The sequence below is a fragment of the Schistocerca nitens genome, chromosome 8 (genome assembly GCF_023898315.1).
Source record: "Schistocerca nitens isolate TAMUIC-IGC-003100 chromosome 8, iqSchNite1.1, whole genome shotgun sequence".
NCBI classification, from domain to species: domain Eukaryota; kingdom Metazoa; phylum Arthropoda; class Insecta; order Orthoptera; family Acrididae; genus Schistocerca; species Schistocerca nitens.
In genome coordinates this window covers 182,848,954-182,871,535 of record NC_064621.1, presented here as the reverse complement: position 1 = coordinate 182,871,535, position 22,582 = coordinate 182,848,954, and the positions used below count along the sequence as shown (strand labels likewise).

The 22,582-nt window shown below is 43.7% G+C and overlaps 2 non-coding genes across 2 annotated transcripts; both read right to left on the bottom strand.

Annotated features, from left to right (window-relative positions):
• Positions 1 to 20,080: 20,080 nt before the first annotated feature.
• On the bottom strand, positions 20,081 to 20,155 carry Trnal-caa (transfer RNA leucine (anticodon CAA)). Its single transcript has one exon. It is a non-coding gene; the product is annotated as a tRNA-Leu (tRNA).
• Positions 20,156 to 21,886: 1,731 nt separating this feature from the next.
• Positions 21,887 to 21,961, bottom strand: Trnas-cga (transfer RNA serine (anticodon CGA)). Its single transcript has one exon. It is a non-coding gene; the product is annotated as a tRNA-Ser (tRNA).
• Positions 21,962 to 22,582: the final 621 nt, after the last annotated feature.

The window sequence follows — 22,582 nt, the reverse complement described above, 5'->3', positions numbered from 1 at the left end:
CGTCCTCTTGGGTAAAATATTCCGGAGGTAAAATAGTCCCCCATTCTGATCTCCGGGCGGGGACTACTCAAGAGGACGTCGTTATCAGGAGAAAGAAAACTGGCGTTCTACGGATCGGAGCGTGGAATGTCAGATCCCTTAATCGGGCAGGTAGGTTAGAAAATTTAAAAAGGGAAATGGACAGGTTAAAGTTAGATATAGTGGGAAATAGTGAAGTTCGGTGGCAGGAGGAACAAGACTTTTGGTCAGGTGAATGCAGGGTTATAAATACAAAGTCAAATAGGGGTAATGCAGGAGTCGGTTTAATAATGAATAGAAATACAGGAGTGCGGGTAAGCTACTACAAATAGCATAGTGAACGCATTACTGTGGCCAAGATAGACAAGAAGCCCACAATTACTACAGTAGTAGAAGTTTTTGCCATACAAAATGACGAAGAAATTGAAGAAATGTATGACGAAATGAAAGAAGTTATTCTGATAGTGAAGGGAGACGAATATTTAATAGTCATGGGTGACTGGAATTCGGTAGTAGGAAATGGTAGAGAAGGAAAAGTAGTAGGTGAATATGGATTGGGAGCAATAAATAAAAGAGGAAGCCGCCTGGTACAATTTTGCACAGAGCATAACTTAATCATAGCGAACAATTGGTTCATGAATCATAAAAGAAGGTTGTATACATGAAAGAAGCCTGGAGATACTGACAGATTTCAGATAGATTATATAATGGTAAGACAGAGATGCAGCAACCAGGTTTTAAATTTTAATACATTTCCTGGGGCACATGTGGACTCTCACCACACTTTATTGGTTATGAACTGTAGATTAAAACTGAAGAAACTGCAAAAAGGTGGGAATTTAAGAAGATGGGAACTGGATAAACTGACAAAACCAGAGGTTGTACAGAGTTTGAGGCAGAGCATAGGAAAACAATTGACCGGAATGGGGGAAAGAAATACAGTGGAAAGAAAATGGGTAGCTGTGAGGGATGTGGTAGTGAAGACAGCAGAGGATAAAGTAGGTAAGAGGACGAGGGATACTTGAAATCCTTGGGTAACAGAAGAGATATTGAACTTAATTTATGAAAGGAGAAAATATAAAAATGCAGTAAATGAAGCAGGCAAAAAGGAATACAAATGTCTCAAAAATGAGATCGACAGGAAGTGCAAAATGGCTAAGCAGGGATGGCTAGAGGACAAATGTAAGGATGTACAGGCTTATCTCACCAGGGGTAAGATGGATACTGCCTACAGGAAAATTAAGTAGACCTTTGGAGAATAGAGAACCACTTGTATGAATATCAAGAGCTCAGATGGAAACCCCGTTCTAAGCAAAGAAGGGAAAGCAGAAAGGTGGAGGGAGTATATAGAGGGTCTATACAAGGGCGATGTTCTTGAGGACAATATTATGGAAATGGAAGAGGATGTAGATGGAGATGAAATGGGAGATACGATACTGCGTGAAGAGTTTGATAGAGCACTGAAAGACCTGAGTCGAAACAAGGCCCCGGGAGTAGACAACATTCCATAAGAACTACTGACGGCCTTGAGAGAACCAGTCCTGACAAAACTCTACCATCTGGTGAGCAAGATATATGAGACAGTCGAAATACCGTCAGACTTCAAGAAGAATATAATACTTCCAATCCCGAAGAAAGTAGGTGTTGACAGATGCAAAAATTACCGAACTATCAGTTTCATAAGTCACGGCTGCAAAATACTAACGCGAATTCTTTAAAGGCGAATGGAAAAACTAGTAGAAACAAACCTCGGTGAAGATCAGTTTGGATTCCATAGAAATATTGCAACACGTGAAGCAATACTGACCTTACGACTTATCTTAGAAGCTAGATTAAGGAAAGGCAAACCTACGTTTCTAGGATTTGTAGACTTAGAGAAAGCTTTTGACAATGTTGACTGAAATACTCTCTTTCAAATTCTGATGGTGGCAGGGGTAAAATATAGGGAGCGAAAGGCTATTTACAATTTGTACAGAAACCAGATGGCAGTTATAAGAGTAGAAAGACACGAAAGGGAAGCAGTGGTTGGGAAGGGAGTGAGACAGGGTTGTAGCCTTTCCCCGATGTTATTCAATCTGTAGATTGAACAAGCAGTGAAGGAAAAAAAGAAAAATTTGGAGTTGGTATTAAAATCCATGGCGAAGAAATAAAAACTTTGATGTTCGGAGATGATATTGTAATTCTGTCAGAGACAGCAAAGGACTTGGAAGAGCAGTTGAACGGAACGGATATTGTCTTGAAAGGAGGAACAAGATGAACATCAACAAAAGCAAAACGAGGATGATGGAATGTAGTCGAATTAAGTTGGGTGATGCTCAGGGAATTAGATTAGGAAGTGAGTCACTTAAAGTAGTTACGGAGTTTTGCTCTTTTGGGAGCAAAATAACTGATGATATTCGAAGTAGAGAGGATATAAAATGTAGACTACCAATGGCAAGGAAAAGGTTTCTGAAGAAGAGAAATTTGTTAACATCGAGTATAGATTTAAGTGTCAGGAAGTCGTTTCTGAAAGTATTTGTATGGAGTGTAGCCATGTATGGAAGTGAAACATGGACAATAATTAGTTTGGACAAGAAGAGAATTGAAGCTTTTGAAATGTCGTGCTACAGAAAAATGCTGAAGATTAGATGGGTAGATCACATAACTAATGAGGCGATATTGAATAGGATTGGGGAGAAAACTTTATGGCACAACCTGACTAGAAGAAGGGATCGGTTGGTAGGACATGTTCTGAGGCATCATGGGATCACCAGCGTGGACGGTAAAAATCGTAGAGGGAGACTAAGAGATGAATGCACTAAGCAGATTCGGAAGAATGTAGGTTGCAGCAGTTACTGGGAGATGATGAAGCTTGCACAGGATTGAGTAGCATGGAGAGCTGCATCAAAGCAGTCTCAGGACTGAAGACCACAACAACAACAGATGCAAAGATAGCAAGACGCGACAAGTGCCACAGTTATCGCACAACGAGCTTAACAGCTGATGCATGTAAGGTGCTGACAAGAATAATGTGCAGAATAATGGAAAAGAAAATTGAAGGACTGTTATATGACGATCAGTTTGGCATTTTGAAGTGTAATGGCACCAAAGAGTCAGTTACGACGCTGGAAGTGATAAAGGAAGCAAGACTGAGGAAAACTGGAGACACTTACATTGGGTTTGTCGACCTTGAAGAAGCTTTGGAGTATGCAAATTGATGAAAAAATGTCCGAAAATCAGAGATAAATAGGGGCAACCAGTAGGGGAGGACAGGTTATGTAGAATATGTACAACAACCATTAGACAAGAATAAGTCTAGAGGACCAAGAATGAAGTGCTCGGCTTGGGTGTAGTCTTCCATCCCTCTTGTTCAATCTACACATCAAAGAAGCAATGATGAAATAAGAGAATGGTTCAGGAGTGGGATTAAAGATCAGGGTAAAGGGATATCAATGCTGATGACACTGATACCCGTAGTGAAAATGTTGAAGAATTACCGGATGTTTTCAGCGAGTGAACAGTCTAATGGGTGTAGAAAATGGATTGAGGGTAGGTAAAGAAAGGTTTCAGAAATGAGAACAGCGAGAACATTAACATCAGAATTTGGGATCACGAGGCGAACGACGTTAAGGGATTCTCCTATCTAGGCGGCAAAATAAACCATAACGGACGAAGCAAGTAGGACATAGAAAGCAGACCAGCACTGGCTAAAAGGGCATCTCTGGCCACAGGAAATCTATTAGTATCTAACACAGACCTTAATGTCAGGAATACATTTCAGAAGTACAGTTGGAGGTTCAGCATTGTTTGGGAGTGGGACATGGTCTGTGGCAAAATTGCACCAAAACGGAGTCGAAGCCTTTGAGATGTAGTGCTACAGAGGAATGGGTAAAATCAAGTGGACTGATAAGGTAAGTATCGAAGGCGTTCTCCGTAGAATCGGCGAGGAAATGACCATATAGATAACATCGATAAGAAGAAGTCTCAGGATGATGGGACATCCGTTACGGTTTCAAGAGATAACTTCGATGGTTCTAGAGGGATCTGTAAAGGATAAAAGCTACAGAGAAGGACAGAGACAGGAATAGACACAGCAAATAATTGAGAACGTTGGTTGCTATTGCTTCTCTGTGATGAAAAAGAATGGTAGAACAAGGGATTCGTGACAGGTCGCATCAAACCAGTCAGAAGGCTGACGACAAAAAAAAGGAATAAGGAGAAGCTTGGTGGAAATCTAGCAGAAAATTAAGTAGTATATAGCTGAATTACAGGCTGGGCAGACACAGTCTGAAAAGTCTGTGAGGGTGGTTCAGGGCACACAGCGCTGTTAGATGACGGTTCAGGAAGAAAAGTCAGATACGTTCCTCCGTTTCCTAATTAATCAGCATTGGAATTAGACAATCGGGCTGTTGCACACGCAAATTCAAGCATCCCACCAGATAAAGTTAGTGGTAGTTGTTCTCATAGTATAGATCAAGCATGGGCAACCTTTGGTGACCCGCGGGCATGATTCACATACGTATTTCTGCTCGCGGGCCGGATTTTCACATAACGTGACAGCAGTGCTCGTAAAACATAAAGTCAAAATGCTTCTGTGACATTAATGTTTACGGAGTAACGGACCGATATGAATGACATCCGTTTCCCAAGAAGCCATGCCAACAAACTGTGACTCGAAAATAGCAGTGTTGAATGTAAGATTGTATTCACCAGGTCTTCACGTTTCCATTTATCGCGCACCGTAAAAACCGTACCTTTATCTATGACTTTTTGTAAAAGCTGACTTAAAACTTCCATCGGAAATTTTGCAACACCGTTAGTCAAGAAACTATGCTCAAGACATGTAAATAAATGAAATTACGTAATGATGGGATGCCAGGCATCTTGAAATGTCATCACGGAGAAATAAAAGCCTTTAAAAGCATCTGGTTGCAGCGAATTCATTTTAAATTACCCATAGTTTCAACGACTGTAGCGTCCTGATACTTCCACAACAGACAAGGATAGTTTCTAATGTTTATTGGAGAAAGATCTGTAAACATGTGAACAGGATGGGGATTTTTCAAACTGATCATAATTGTCCTCACAAGCTCAATACATGTTGGTAATACTTAGAATATTTTGGATGGCATCAGTACTGTTCCTCGATATTTCTAAAATACTAAACTCTTCCCGAACAGACCACGAAGGCCCCAACTGTACCGACCGGCCGCCGTGTCATCCTCAGTTTACAGGAGTCACCGGATGCGGATATGGAGGGGCATGTGGTCAGCATACCGCCCTCCCGGCCGTAAGTCAGTTAACGAGACCTGAGCCCCTACTTCCCAACCAAGCAGCTCCTCAGTTTGCCTCACAAGGGCTGACTGCACTCCGCTTGCCAACAGCACTCGGCAGACTGGATGGTCACCCATCCAAGTGATAGCCCAGCCCGATAGCGCTTAACTTCGGTGACCGGACGGGCACCTTTGTTACCACTGCGGCAAGGCCATTGACCCCGATTTTTCTAGTATTAACCGTAACGCCCGCAGTCGGTCATTGTAATGACGTAATGATAGTAGTATCGAACATGTGAGGATCTCCTGACCGTCATGTGAAATTTGTATTATTGCTAATGGTACGCACACATCGCATGTTGACCAGCCGAGAGGCTCTAGGCGCTACAGTCTGGAACCGCGCGACCGCTACGGTCGCAGGTTGGAATCCTGCCTCGGCCATGGATGAGTGTGACTTCTTTACGTTTAGTTAGGTTTAAGTAGTTCTTAGTCCGGGTAGTAGTTCCCGTGGTCTAGGGGTAGCGTCTTTGAATCATAATCAAAACGAATTCGGTCCCGGGTTCGATCCCCGCCACTGCCTAGATTTTGATAAATAATCAGCATTGGTGGCGGAAGACTTCCGGCATAAGAGGTCAGCCTCATTCTGCCAACGGCCTTGTCAAAGAGAGCGGAGGAGCGGATAGAGTTTCAGGGCACTCTCTTGTCCTAGGGGTGGGAAATTGCCCCTAAAGGCGGAAGAATCAGCAATGATCAATGGCATGACGATGCATTAAAGACACCTAATGTGTATCCACAGGACATGTGGTCTGTAATTGAAGAAGTGTCATGATGATCTCTCCATTGGCAAAAGATTCCGGAATAGTCCCAAATTCGGATCTCCGGGAGGGGACTGCCAAGGGGGAGGTTGCCATGAGAAAATGATTGAATAATCAACGAAAGGATAACGTTCTACGAGTCGGGGCTTGGAATGTCAGAAGCTTGAACGTGGTAGGGAAACGAGAAAACCTGAAAAGGGAAATGCAAAGGCTCAATCTAGATATAGTAGGGGTCAGTGAAGTGGAAGGAAGACAAGGATTTCTGGTCAGATGAGTATCGGGTAATATCAACAGCAGCAGAAAATGGTATAACAGGTGTAGGATTCGTTATGAATGGGAAGGTAGGGCAGAGGGTGTGTTACTGCGAACAGTTCAGTGACCGGGTTGTTCTAATCAGAATCGACAGCAGACCAACACCGACAACGATAGTTCAGGTATACATGCCGACGTCGCAAGCTGAAGATGAACAGATAGAGAAAGAGTATGAGGATATTGAAAGGGTAATGCAGTATGTAAAGGGGGAAGAAAATGTAGTAGTCATGGGCGACTGGAATGCAGTTGTAGGGGAAGAAGAAAAGGTTACAGGAGAATATGGGCTTGGGACGAGGAATGAAAGAGGAGAAAGTCTAATTGAGTTCTGTAACAAGTTTCAGCTAGTAATAGCGAATACCCTGTTCAAGAATCACAAGAGGAGGAGGTATACTTGGAAAAGGCCGGGAGATACGGAAAGAATTCAATTAGCTTACATCATGGTCAGACAGAGATTCCGAAATCAGATACCGGATTGTAAGGCGTACCCAGGAGCAGATATAGACTCAGACCACGATATAGTAGTGATGAAGAGTAGGCTGAAGTTTAAGACATTAGTCAGGAAGAATCAATACGCAAAGAAGTGGGATACGGAAGTCCTAAGGAATGACGAGATACGTTTGAAGTTCTCTAACGCTATAGATACAGCAATAAGGAATAGCGCAGTAGGCAGTACAGTTGAGGAGGAATGGACATCTCTAAAAAGGGCCATCACAGAAGTTGGGAAGGAAAACATAGGTACAAAGAAGGTAGCTGCGAAGAAACCATGGGTAACAGAAGAAATACATCAGTTGATTGATGAAAGGAGGAAGTTCAAACACGTTCCGGGAAAATCAGGAATACAGATATACAAGTCGCTGAGGAATGAAATAAATAGGAAGTGCAGGGGAGCTAAGGCGAAATGGCTGCAGGAAAAATGTGAAGACATCGAAAAAGATATGATTGTCGGAAAGACAGACTCAGCATACAGGAAAGTCAAAACAACCTTTGGTGACATTAAAAGCAACGGTGACAACTTTAAGAGTGCAACGGGAATTCCACTGTTAAATGCAGAGGAGAGAGCAGATAGGTGGAAAGAATACGTTGAAAGTCACTATGAGGGTGAGGATTTGTCTGATGTGATAGAAGAAGAAACAGGAGTCGATTTAGAAGAGATAGGTGATCCAGTATTAGAATCGGAATTTAAAAGAGCTTTGGAGGACTTACGGTCAAATAAGGCAGAAGGGATAGATATTACATCAGAATTTCTAAAATCATTGGGGGAAGTGGCAACAAAACGACCATTCACGTTGGTGTGTAGAATATATGAGTCTAGCGACATACCATCTGACTTTCGGAAAAGCATCATCCACACAATTCCGAAGACGGCAAGAGCTGACAAGTGCGAGAATTATCGCACAATCAGCTCAACACCTCATGCATCGAAGCTGCTTACAAGAATAGTATACAGAAGAATGGAAAAGAAAATTGAGAATGCGCTAGGTGACGATCAGTTTGGCTTTAGGAAAAGTAAAGGGACGAGAGAGGCAATTCTGACGTTACGCCTAATAATGGAAGCAAGGCTAAAGAAAAATCAAGACACTTTCATAGGATTTGTCGACCTGGAAAAAGCGTTCGACAATATAAAATGTTGCAAGCTGTTCGAGATTCTGAAAAAATAGGGGTAAGCTATAGGGAGAGACGGGTCATATACAATATGTACAACAACCAAAAGGGAATAATAAGAGTGGACGATCAAAAACGAAGTGCTCGTATTAAGAAGTGTGTAAGACAAGGCTGTAGCCTTTCGCCCCTACTCTTCAATCTGTACATCGAGAAAGCAATGATGGAAATAAAAGAAAGGTTCAGGAGTGGAATTAAAATACAAGGTGAAAGGATATCAATGATACGATTCGCTGATGACATTGCTATCCTGAGTGAAAGTGAAGAAGAATTAAATGATCTGCTGAACGGAATGAACAGTCTAATGAGTACACAGTATGGTTTGAGAGTAAATCGGAGAAAGACGAAGTAATGAGAAGTAGTAGAAATGAGAACAGAGAGAAACATAACATCAGGATTGAAGGTCACGAGGTCAATGAAGTTAAGGAATTCTGCCTACCTAGGCAGTAAAATAACCAATGACGGACGGAGCAAGGAGGACATCAAAAGCAGACTCGCTATGGCAAAAAAGGCATTTCTGGCCAAGAGAAGTCTACTAATATCAAATACCGGCCTTAATTTGAGGAAGAAATTTCTGAGGATGTACGTCTGGAGTACAGCATTGTATGGTAGTGAAACATGGACTGTGGGAAAACCGGAACAGAAGAGAATCGAAGCATTTGAGATGTGGTGCTATAGACGAATGTTGAAAATTAGGTGGACTGATAAGGTAAGGAATGAGGAGGTTCTACGCAGAATCGGAGAGGAGAGGAATATGTGGAAAACACTGACAAGGAGAAGGGACAAGATGATAGGACATCTGCTAAGACATGAGGGAATGACTTCCATGGTACTAGAGGGAGCTGTAGAGGGCAAAAACTGTAGAGGAAGACAGAGATTGGAATACGTCAAGCAAATAATAGAGGACGTAGGTTGCAAATGCTACTCTGAGATGAAGAGGTTAGCACAGGAAAGGAATTCGTGGCGCGCCGCATCAAACCTGTCAGTAGACTGATGACCAAAAAAAAAAAAGTTCTAGGCGACTAATGACCTTAGAAGTTAAGTCCCATAGTGCTCAGAGCCAATTGAACCATTTTTGAACATCGCGTGTTGTTTACACTTGAAGAAAATACCGAAACTGCTCACATCAGTGACTGCAGAGGTATTACAGAGTGTACAATCAATAAGAAGACAGTACTCATGTGACGCAATAGCAGCGCCTGTAATGCGTAAGTGAGCACTGAGTTTGAATTTTTAACACATAATTTTGATCTGTATTTACGTCACTGATAGCGAGTCTTACGATTTTCCAGGTTGCTGTCCGTTAACCTTGTGTGTAGCAGTTATTTGTTTTCATGAGGGAAAATTGTTCGCACTTACATGTGCTTCTAAAAAGACAAGTTTTCCTTGTTGCAGATGATGTTAGTTGCGGATATTTCTCTTTGGTCAAATAAGTTTTTTAAAATTCGACCAGGTTTACTTCTTCAAATTTAGACTTGAAAGAAAAATCTTCGCGTCCAGTAAGTTCCATTTGAAGGTTTTCTGATGCCGTTTCAACATCACATGTTATTGGGTTACGAACCGTCTGCGTTCCTTAAATCAGAAGACCTTGTGGTACATTGCACCAATAATTATTTCAGCTCATCAACATATGTAGCGTAATCAACATTTTTACTATGAAAGTGGTAGCAGTTTTCAGCTCTCATCTGCATTTTCCAAAAGCGCATTTTTGTGTGAAATGCTTTCAGGTTGCTGTATAATTCGTGAATTAACTGCCCTTTCTTTGAAGCTGGTAATTTGACTCATTTGAATCAGCTGTGAAGTCAACCAGAAATGCTATATCACAAAGCCATAAAGGATCGTTTATTTCAGCCAACAGCCATAAAATCTGCTATTTGTTGTCGAAGATCGTAAAAACGTTTTAGCGTTTTTCCCTTACTCATTCATCTCATTTCACAATGATAGGCTTCATGTTAGAAGCACAGATAGTCCAAATACCGTTTGCGTTGGCGGTGATTTAATGCGTGGGACTCAATGATATTGATGCTCATGGTAACGACGTCCACGACGTGTTTCATTTTAATTGATTTAGTCCACAAATTTTGTTGGTGCACTGCAGTGTCCAGTGAACAGCTGTTAAAATTTCAATGTCAATATTTAATTCAGAAGATGTTTTGTTTAAAATGGCAATAAAACCTTTTCGTGAACCGACCATCGCAGGTGCTCCACTGCAGTTTGAAAGTTTCAATGATTTTTTAAACTCTGTGGAAAAATCTTCACCAGTAATGGTTCATTTTATTGACTGTAATGCTAATAATTTTTCCGTTACTATGAAGTCCCAATCTGCATCATGAACAAATATCGCTATTTATGCTGTCTCTGAGGAATCAATGCTCTTCTTCATAGCAACGGAAAATGCTTCGATTGTGGCAGCACGATCACTCAAAATTCTTTTAATGTCAACAGCCATCATCTCAGTTTGTCCACCCTCTGTTCGTCATGACAAACTTATTTGTTGTGACACTTTTATGTATCAGGACATAGTCCGTCTGTAATGTTCAAGAGTCAGTCCTTAACGATTTCACCTTCAGAAAAAGACAATGTCTTGGCAATGTTTCTGCTCACCATATAACTAGTTTTAACGAAACTGTAGAACTGTGTCCCCGGTTGGGCAAACATTTGTTGTTACTTGTCCAAACTTTAAATTGAGAAATAATTTTGTCTTTCCGCAGTTGCTTTGTAAGCTGTTGTTGAACAGTGCCCTTTATACAAAAGTGCCTATTCATGTTATATTCATTCACAACAGATAATGATTCACTACACATCAAGCAAACAGGTTTATTTTTGAAACTTCCTGGCAGATTAAAGCCGTGTGCCCGACCGAGACTCGAACTCGGGACCTTTGCCTTTCGCGGGCAAGTGCTTTACCAACTGAGCTACCGAAGCACGACTCACGCCGGGACTCACAGCTCTACTTCTGCCAGTACCTCGTCTCCTACCTTCCAAACCTTACAGAAGCTCTCCTGCGAACCATGCAGAACTAGCACTCCTGAAAGAAAGGATATTGCGGGGACATGACTTAGCCACAGCCTGGGCGATGTTTCCAGAATGAGATTTTCACTCTGCAGCGGAGTGTGCGCTGATATGAAACTTCCTGGCAGATTAAAACCGTGTGCCCGACCGAGACTCGAACTCGGGACCTTTGCATTTCGCGGGCATGTGCTCTACCAACTGAGCTACCGAAGCACGACTCACGCCGGGACTCACAGCTTTACTTCTGCCAGTACCTCTGTGAGTCCCGGCGTGAGTCGTGCTTCGGTAGCTCAGTTGGTAGAGCACATGCCCGCGAAATGCAAAGGTCCCGAGTTCGAGTCTCGGTCGGGCACACGGTTTTAATCTGCCAGGAAGTTTCATATCAGCGCACACTCCGCTGCAGAGTGAAAATCTCATTCTGGAGGTTTATTTTTGTACGTCGGGAAGAAGCAACCCTTCAGTCCATTTCTCCTGGAACTGGTTACAATCAGCATCTGCTTTCGTCTTCTTAATCCCAGACATTTTGTGAATAAACTCTACACACAGAGACTCTTGCACGAAATTAAGAAACAACTAGCACAGAACATAATGCGAAAACTGACAACAGTGGACTAGTTTGCCCAGCTACCGGTTCTAAAGTCGACACATTTCGCGAGCAGCCGGTGATTTCAGTGGTATTGTTGCTTACTACAAGTGTTTGCGCTCTATCAATGTGTAGGACAGACGTAGGCTGTAAATAACGTGCGCATTTGACTCCTGTGCTGCAGCAAAGGTTTGAGGCAGCTCTGTACCGCGCTACACATGCAAGGAGCTAATGAGGTGTCGGCCACTTCCACAGCGACAGCTGACGCAGCAACAGCCAGTTGCCCGTATGGCGACCCTCGCCTTCCAAATACCGGACATCCGCCGTGGCCTGAGATGCGCTACCAGTTTGCGTTCCGTATGGCCAAGTCTTTAAGCAAAACTTTCGCTGGTCTGCATTATGAGCTGAAAACCCGTGCCGAGCCTAGCCGAACGTTGGTAGGAATACCCGAAAAATGCGTCGCGGGTGGAGTACGGTGTCGTCGCATTGGACTCCCCCGCGGATATCGTCCGCTGACCGGACTGTCATCTGTCGCGGGCTGGATCCTGATCGCCGGCTGCCGGTTACCCACACGTAGCGTACATTATATTGCACGAGACTGTTCAGCCTTTGGGTCTGGTTCGATCGTTATTACCGTCGCTTATCCCATTTTTGTATCGCTTTCTTGTTCGATTTTACGAATTCATACGAAGAACACGTTTACCGACACAGACTCTGGTGGGCAGCTTAAATTTTTTCGCGCAACGACCTGATTGCTTCACTTCAATGCACATTAACTCGGAAACGGCTGGTCGTATCGAATTTATTTCTTAATAATTGGTTTTCAGCACGGGGATTTTTATACTGTTTCTGACCAACCTGTATATTCCCGATAGCCAGCTTGTAGTGCTACAACGATGAAAATTAATATTACGACGATGTCAAATCTTATTTTCATGATTTAAAGAAGTATTCATGATATTAAAAATGTAATTATAATTTTATAATTTTCATTTCTGTGCTCAGTGTATCAAAGACTTTCTAGTGCACGGAATAAATTAGTATTGTTTGTACTACGAAACTATATATGATTGTTAAGGGTTAAGCATGTAATAATTCGATGTAAGACATTTTGTTAAAGTCTGAATTTTGTTCTCGTACTGGTCGGTAGAGAAGGAAAAGTTCGTTAATCGATGTGAAGGTATAAAGGCTGTAAAAAGGAGAGAGAGAGAACGTAAATACAAGTTATTCAAAACAAATATCTCTAAAGTGTAACGTCTTGTGATTTCCTATAACTAAAAATTGCAAGGTCTAATCTGAGCCTGTCCTGAATAACAGCGAATAACATTTGTTATCATATATTTTCTTCGTTTGATCACGGTTGTGATTCGCATGTTTCTTTTTGTTACGCGACGTGTTATGAATATTTTCATTATACGCGCAAAAGTGCACACAGCTTTAATCGAACCTGCGTCCTTCGGAAACTATAACTTTTAATCAGTACAATTACGCGAATACCGTCTAAATCGCAACCGTGATCGCAAAAGTGTTTCCTGGACCAAATAATTCTTATAAAATGTGTATTCTCCAAAGCGAGCAATATTGCAGTATCACTGACTCGCAACAATCGAAAGAGTAAAAACAGTGCTTAAATAAAATTGCCACCGTTTAATAATTATTATTATCCCATTAAATAAATAAATAGCAATTTAGTGGCTATCCAATCAATAAACAGAGAGGGCGATTCGAGCTAAATCTCCCGCATATATTCTATAACTAAATTTGGTCTGCTTTGAGTCCACGCAACGATTACACTTTATTACACACCTCACAGCACTTGATGAAAATGACTCCGTGTTTCATAGTGCAGAAGATTAGAATCAACATCTCGGCCGAACATCCGAGAGAACCCTTATGGTCAGTGTATTACGTTTAAAATACGAGTTCAGTACTGTAACAGGTTATCAGAAAATACGACAGATTATAGATCGTAATGTTGTTAATGTAATCAGCAATACGCAGCGACGTTTTGTACATGTTACTGATTTTTTTTCCTTCAAAAGGACGTAACAGGCGTTTTCCAACTATTTCGATGATGACTCTCAGTGTATCATTCGCACATACAAGTAAATTCCGGATGCCAGTAGTTCTGTGGCTAGTCTTATTTCTCATTGACTGAGACGCAGCAACTGCTCCTTAGTCTCTACTAAATATTCACTTTTGTTCCACAAACTACGTCCCTTCCGTAATCACATGCACAGTGTTCTGTACTGCTCCTAAATCATCAAGACATACCATATAATAACCCTGCCATGTGTAATACACAAACCTGGAAAAGTCCAACAGTCGAGAGCCGCGCAGACGACACCCGAACCACATACTAAACGTGAGCCGTGGTTGTTCGCGCTCGTGCCATCTCTTATTTTACATCCTGTTTTCTTTCTGTTGCCACCTCGTTATTTTAGTTTCAATTGCTGTTGTCACTGAGCTGACGCTTTGCCTGCCCGTCGGCGGCAGCAGCATTGCCTATCTTACGTCTTATCTTTGCTGCACTGCTGTTACATCCCGCTTGTCGTCTGTCGTGGAGTCAGTTGGAATGTGCCACGAGGGCAGTTCGGACCTACATGTCGTCGAGTTGGAATGAGGCACTAGTTCAGTCGGGCTGGAGCAGCAGTGAGGCCTGGATGTCTATGGCTTGCCCGACCGTTGCTGCCACGCACCACTTGAGCCGGGGACAGTCTTCGTGGATCGTCGGTCAGTCGTCCTACTCGACGATGCGAATTGGCTCGCCGATCGTTCATGGGTTGGCTACGTGTTTGTATCGACGCCCGACTTGTCTTCGTGATTGCACAGCCACTGCTGAGTATCGTTCAGGTCTCCGTGAAAGTGTTTGTCAATCTGTATGTGTAGTTCGTGTCATTTCCACTGACAACTTGCTTTAAATGTTGTCGGCATACTGGCAGTGAGTCGGTCGGTTGGAGCGGGTCAGCAAGCAAGCGTTCGCGCGGCGCTGTCGGCCGGGCCCGCTGTCGGACCCTATGCAGTGTCAGAGGGTGTGGGGGCTGTTCCCAGTGCTACGAGGTTCGTTGCTCACCGACCCAGGATATGAAAGATGAGTGGTGATTTAATTAACGAAGCCACGTCTGTTGACCTTGTCCCCTTGGTTGGTCGTTCGCTGTCGGCGGTATTCCTGGGAGCAACAGCGAGTGTTCGAGTTGGTGAAGATTTAGCCGCCGTGTGTTGGAATTAACTGTATTAGTCGGTTTGAAATTCAAGTGCACCAGCGGAATTTTATGACTTGTGGCCTCTAATGTTCCGGTTACCTGCCCTGGTCGCTGACGTATGTTTAGGCAGTGTCCTTTCCCCACCTGTTGTCGTTGTCCAACATGGTGTGTAGTTTTTCACAGCTTCATGTATTTTTCGTTGTGGGCGGCTATGTCTGTAAAGTTTTGGCTTTGGAATTCTCGTATACAGGTTGGTGGTTAGCAAGTCGTCTTGTCGATGGGTCCCTGACTGTTTCTTGGTTGTGTTGCCCGCGGATCGAGTATAGTTCGGCCGACTTCTTGTCTCACCTAAGCGAACATTTAGATTTCAAGGACAGATCGATCCCTTTGGAAATTTCTGAGCGACGTTGCCTATACTGTGTTATTAGCTTTTAACTGTGTATTTTTAATGGCTCACAGCCGATGGTTGGAATTTGTATGCTTGTAATTGTGTTTTTAAAAACAAAGGCCTTCAGCCGTTTTGAAAGTAAGGTTTTCTCAATTAGGCAAGATAAAATTTGGGCCTTCTGCCTGTTGAAAGTTTATTGTATTGTTTTTAAGAGTATCGCCCTTCAGTCGCGTTAAGGTTTCTATTTAACAAGTATTACATTCTTTCAAGATAAAGCTGTGGGCCTTCTGCCAATTTAAAAATTACTGTAGTTCTGCTGTTCCTAAAATGATGGGCCTTTAGCCGCTTTAAAATTTGGGATTCCTACTTATCAACTCTTTCATCACTTGGGTTTAAATACTATTTAAGGTTAAAAGTTTTGGGCCTGCTGCCTTGGAAAATTGGTTGCAGTTCTTTTTAAACGAAGGCCTTCTGCCGTTTGAAATAAGGTTTCTTATTGGTCATAAAGCTTGGGCATTCTGTCTATTGAAAGGGTATTGTAGTTATGTTGTTTTAAATTTATGGACCTTCAGCCGCTTTTAAAAACTTAATCTATCCGACTAGTCAAGTCTTACATCGCTTGCCCTTAAATACTATTCAAGGATAAAGCCCAGAGCCTTCCGTCTCAAGAAAAAAAATATAGCAGTTGTATTTAATTCATGAAGCTTCTACCGTTTTAGAATTAAAGACGTTTTCTGTCGATAGCCAAGCTTAGAAGTTGCGCTGTAAAGTTTGGACAACTAAATAAAGTGTTATGTTTGGAGTGTAGCTAACAGCCGCTCATTCTGGCCCCCTTCCACAGTTCCTACTACTTGTCCTGTCCTGTGGGTTTAGGAGGACGTCTCAAAACGTAACTCTTCAATGTGTTCTTTTCAGTCCTCACTTTCTGGGAAGAGAAGGAGAGCTGAGGGGCTGAAACGACCAAGCGTATTGGTGGCATTATCTACTGCAGCCGTATTTTCACTAGATTCAATGAATCTATTCAACAAATAAGGGTGTAACTATCACATATTTTTTGACACATTTAGATTTCTGAGGGCCTTGACGTTTCCGTGCTGAGTTGATTTAATAAATGTTATCCGGTCTGTTCATTTATTCTAGTTCGGGTATTTCCGCTTACGAATATCTTTAGTTTGAGTTCTGTACTGAAGACCAGTGTATTAAACAATATGCAGTTTTGATTTTGGAACTGATACTTCTCCACCAGCAGATCGGGAAACAATTCAACGCCATTAAAATGAGGGTCCCCTCCATCATTTAAAGTTCAAAAGTTGTTCAAATGGCTCTGAGCACTATGCGACTTAACTTCTCTAACTTCTCAGGTCATCAGTCGCCTAGAACTTAGAACTAATTAAACCTAACTAACCTAAGGACATCACACACATCTATGCCCGAGGCAGGATTCAAACCTGCGACCGCAGCGGTCGCTCGGCTCCGGACTGTAGCGCCTAGAACAGCAGTGTACGTTTCCTTGCCTTGCCGCTGCTGTCCGGTAAGGCGTGTAGCTTTCTTGATTGTAGCCGTTTGTGATTCTCCTACTCTGGTGGTAGTGATTCCTTTCTCGTTCCGGGCGCTCTAAGCACAGTATTCTGGGGGCGTAGTGCAGTCCGCCGGTTCCCGGTTTGGCATGTTGTTCCATTCTTGCATTTGGTTTACTGGACGTCAGGTAGCTTCAGCAAGACTATCATTAGTCATTCGTTAGTCTGCCACTTGTCTGGGTTACCATCCTATGAAGTGAATGCAACTCTTGGCTGCCTATCTCACTGCTCGCGAAAGTGTTTGCTGCAGGACCTTCTGAGAGGACGTTTCCTGGAGCACTATCTGTGACTGGTCCTTGTGTTTTATTGCTGTATTCTTTATTACCATGCCTTGTAATGTCTAAATTAAAGGTTATGTACGTCTAGTTAATAGTTACAGTCGCCTTCTGGAATAAATATAGCAGTGTAACGGTTGTGTTACAAGTCTACCATCACCTTATTTCACCCATTTGGTGGTCAGTTGCTTGTTTCTTTTAATTAACCTTTGCTTGTATTTGCTGTTTTACAGCAGGTTACTAAATTTTTATATAATTTCCATTCCTGGCGTGTCAGGCCTTGAGCCGTGATTGTGGTCATTAGCTTTTAAAAATATTATTCGATATTTGTATTTTAGCAATAATCATTAACACCTTATTTATTGCCATTCCTGGCGTGTAATATCTTCTGCTGTGTTTGTGGCCACTTACTTTTTAATATTTCAGTACCTGTAAGTTGTAATTGCAGCGAGTTCTTAAACATTCTTAATTTATTACCATTCTTGGCGTGTAAGGCCTTTAGCCATGATCACAGTGGCATGTCCTTTTTTTTTTTATAACATTACCTGTATCTGTATTTAATGGTGATTTGCTAAATTGTAACGCACTGAAAACACTATTATGTACACAGTTGTTTATTCCTCCATTAATAATGTGTTGCATTTTAATTTATTGTTCAGTGTGGAATTTCAAAAATAAATGTGTGCAACTGGAAAAGGCAACCTATAGCTTAATGATTGTGTAACCAACTCCTCGTGGGAAGTTGGAAGTCAATGGATGAAACGTGTATTCACCAAGTGGATCGTTCTTGGATTAATAAAAAATTTCACTCGCTGCACACGCGGATCATGTTTATAACTAATTTAGGATCCATATGATGGCTTCCCCATGCAATACTACACAAACGAAAGTAAGTAGGCAATGACCATCGGAACAAATCAGAAATAAAATCAAATAATTTCACACAAAAGCTTACTTAAATATTTCACACTTTACTCGAGGAAGCCTAAACTGAAAATTGAGTTTGAGATTCACTACTCTTTTTCACGGCGGTTCGAGCACATAGCTGACTGAAACAATAGGGTAATGCTTATTCTACAAGGAAATATCATTAAACACTCAGCAAACCAGTTAACTAAAATGAATACTTCCAAGAGAACTGAGAAAAAATCTCCGTAAACATCAAATGTGCTGAAGGCACCGCAGGATTTACTTCGCATGACTGGGCTGAAATGAACACCACGCTCTCATTACAAATATAAGACCTAATTATTGAATTTATTTGTAAAATGATTAAAAATCGTGGTCGTAACTAAACCCTGACTACGATGGTGCTGAAAAAGAATGGATTATTAAGTTTAACTGTAATATACATCATCCTTTTGAAATTTGTCAGACAGCTTGACGGAGACCTGTGCCGAGTCCGTCCATGATCTGAGCCTTCCGGAAGAAAAGTGACGAAAAATAGATGGCAGCCGCTAATGGTCAATCGACTCATCCCTGACAGAGAGGAGACGAGGTACTGGCGGAATTAAAGCTGTGAGGACGGGGCGTGAGTCGTGCTTGGGTGGCTCAGTTGGTAGAGCACTTGCCCGCGAAAGGCAAAGGTCCCGAGGTCGAGTCTCGGTCCAACACACAGTTTTAATCTGCCAGGAAGTTTCAGGAGAAGACTTCATACCAACCTCTAAAGCGTCCACGACTACTGGTGGATCTTTTAATGAACTCACTAGTAAGTAGGTTGGCACCAAAACATACCAGAAACACGTAACTCTAAACTATAGCTGGTCTATTCAGAAGCCGGCCGTTGTGGCCGAGCGGTTCTAGGCGCTTCACCGTAAAACCGTATGACCACTACGGTCGCAGACTCGAATTCTGCCTCGGGCATGGATGTGTGTGATGTCCTTAGGTCAGTTGGGTTTAAGTAGTTCTACGTTCTAGGGGACTAATGACCTCAGCTGTTAAGTCCCATAGTGGACACAGCCATTTGAGTCATTTTTCTATTCAGAAAATCACAATGGAAAACAACATTATAGGAATAGGAAAACGATGTGCATAACAAAATGAATAAACAGAGTGTTGAAACTTCCTGGCAGATTAAAACAGTGTGCCCGACCGAGACTCGAACTCGGGACCTTTTCCTTTCGTGGGCAAGTGCTCTACAAACTGAGCTACCGAAGCACGACTCACGCCCGGTCCTCACAGCTTTACGTCTGCCAGTATCTCGTCTCCTACCTTCCAAACTTTACAGAAGCTCTCCTGCGAATCTTGCAGAACTAGCACTCCTGAAAGAAAGGATATTGCGGAGACACGGCTCAGCCATAGCCTGGGGGATGTTTCCAGAATGAGATTTTCACTCTGCAGCGGAGTGTGCGCTGATATGAAACTTCCTGGCAGATTAAAACTGTGTGCCCGACCGAGACTCGAACTCGGGACCTTTGCCTTTCGCGGGCAAGTGCTCTACCAACTGAGCTACCGAAGCACGACTCACGCCCGGTCCTCACAGCTTTACTTCTGCCAGTATCTCGTCTCCTACCTTCCAAACTTCACAGAAGCTCTCCTGCGAGTCTTGCAGAACTAGCACTCCTGAAAGAAAGGATATTGCGGAGACACGGCTTAGCCACAGCCTGGGGGATGTTTCCAGAATGAGATTTTCACTCTGCAGCGGAGTGTGCGCTGATATGAAACTTCCTGGCAGATTAAAACTATGTGCCCGACCGAGACTCGAACTCCGGACCTTTGCCTTTCGCGGGCAAGTGCTCTACCAACTGAGCTACCGAAGCACGACTCACGCCCGGTCCTCACAGCTTTACTTCTGCCAGTATCTCGTCTCCTACCTTCCAAACTTTACAGAAGCTCTCCTGCGAATCTTGCAGAACTAGCACTCCTGAAAGAAAGGATATTGCGGAGACACGGCTTAGCCACAGCCTGGGGGATGTTTCCAGAATGAGATTTTCACTCTGCAGCGGAGTGTGCGCTGCTATGAAACTTCCTGGCAGATTAAAACTGTGTGCCCGACCGAGACTCGAACTCGGGACCTTTGCCTTTTGCGGGCAAGTGCTCTACCAACTGAGCTACCGAAGCACGACTCACGCCCGGTCCTCACAGCTTTACTTCTGCCAGTATCTCGTCTCCTACCTTCCAAACTTTACAGAAGCTCTCCTGCGAATCTTGCAGAACTAGCACTCCTGAAAGAAAGGATATTGCGGAGACACGGCTTAGCCACAGCCTGGGGGATGTTTCCAGAATAAGATTTTCACTCTGCAGCGGAGCGTGCGCTGATATGAAACTTCCTGGCAGATTAAAACTGGTGCCCGACCGAGACTCGAACTCGGGACCTTTGCCTTTCGCGCGCAAGTGCTCTACCAACTGAGCTACCGAAGAACGACTCAGGCCCGGTCCTCACAGCTTTACTTCTGCCAGTATCTCGTCTCCTACCTTCCAAACTTTACAGAAGCTCTCCTGCGAATCTTGCAGAACTAGCACTCCTGAAAGAAAGGATATTGCGGAGACACGGCTTAGCCACAGCCTGGGGGATGTTTCCAGAATGAGATTTTCACTCTGCAGCGGAGTGTGCGCTGATATGAAACTTCCTGGCAGATTAAAACTGTGTGCCCGACCGAGACTCGAACTCGGGACCTTTGCCTTTCACGGGCAAGTGCTCTCCCCACTGAGCTACCGAAGCACGACTCACGCCCGGTCCTCACAGCTTTACTTCTGCCAGTATCTCGTCTCCTACCTTCCAAACTTTACAGAAGCTCTCCTGCGAATCTTGCAGAACTAGCACTCCTGAAAGAAAGGATATTGCGGAGACACGGCTTAGCCACAGCCTGGGGGATGTTTCCAGAATGAGATTTTCACTCTGCAGCGGAGTGTGCGCTGATATGAAACTTCCTGGCAGTATAAAACTGTGTACCCGACCGAGACTCGAACTCGGGACCTTTGCCTTTCGCGGGCAAGTGCTCCACCAACTGAGCTACCGAAGCACGACTCACGCCCGGTCCTCACAGCTTTTACTGCTGCCAGTATCTCGTCTCCTACCTTCCAAACTTTACAGAAGCTCTCCTGCGAATCTTGCAGAACTAGCACTCCTGAATGAAAGGATATTGCGGAGACACGGCTTAGCCACAGCCTGGGGGATGTTTCCAGAATGAGATTTTCACTCTGCAGCGGAGTGTGCGCTTATATGAAAATTGCTGGCAGATTAAAACTGTATGCCCGACCGAGACTCGAACTCGGGACCTTTGCCTTTCGCGGGAAAGTGCTCTACCAACTGAGCTACCGAAGCACGACTCACGCCCGGTCCTCACAGCTTTACTTCTGCCAGTATCTCGTCTCCTACCTTCCAAACTTTACAGAAGCTCTCTTGCGAATCTTGCAGAACTAGCACTCCTGAAAGAAAGGATATTGCGGAGACACGGCTTAGCCACAGCCTGGGGGATGTTTCCAGAATGAGATTTTCACTCTGCATCGGTGTGTGCGCTGATATGAAACTTCCTGGCAGATTAAAACTGTGTGCCCGACCGAGACTCGAACTCGGGACCTTTGCCTTTCGCGCGCAAGTGCTCTACCAACTGAGCTACCGAAGCACGACTCACGCCCGGTCCTCACAGCTTTACTTCTGCCAGTATCTCGTCTCCTACCTTCCAAACTTTACAGAAGCTTTCCTGCGAATCTTGCAGAACTAGCACTCCTGAAAGAAAGGATATTGCGGAGACACGGCTTAGCCACAGCCTGGGGGATGTTTCCAGAATGAGATTTTCACTCTGCAGCGGAGTGTGCGCTTATATGAAACTTCCTGGCAGATTAAAACTGTATGCCCGACCGAGACTCGAACTCGGGGCCTTTGCCTTTCGCGGGCAAGTGCTCTACCAACTGAGCTACCGAAGCACGACTCACGCCCGGTCCTCACTGCTTTACTTCTGCCAGTATCTCGTCTCCTACCTTCCAAACTTTACAGAAGCTCTCCTGCGAATCTTGCAGAACTAGCACTCCTGAAAGAAAGGATATTGCGGAGACACGGCTTAGCCACAGCCTGGGGTATGTTTCCAGAATGAGATTTTCACTCTGCAGCGGAGTGTGCGCTGATATGAAACTTCCTGGCAGATTAAAACTGTGTGCCCGACCGAGACTCGAACTCGGGACCTTTGCCTTTCGCGGGCAAGTGCTCTACCAACTGAGCTACCGAAGCACGACTCACGCCCGGTCCTCACAGCTTTACTTCTGCCAGTATCTCGTCTCCTACCTTCCAAACTTTACAGAAGCTCTCCTGCGAATCTTGCAGAACTAGCACTCCTGAAAGAAAGGATATTGCGGAGACACGGCTTAGCCACAGTAGCCACAGCCTGGGGGATGTTTCCAGAATGAGATTTTCACTCTGCAGCGGAGTGTGCGCTGATATGAAACTTCCTGGCAGATTGAAACTGTGTGCCCGACCGAGACTCGAACTCGGGACCTTTGCCTTTCGTGGGCAAGTGCTCTACCAACTGAGCTACCGAAGCACGACTCACGC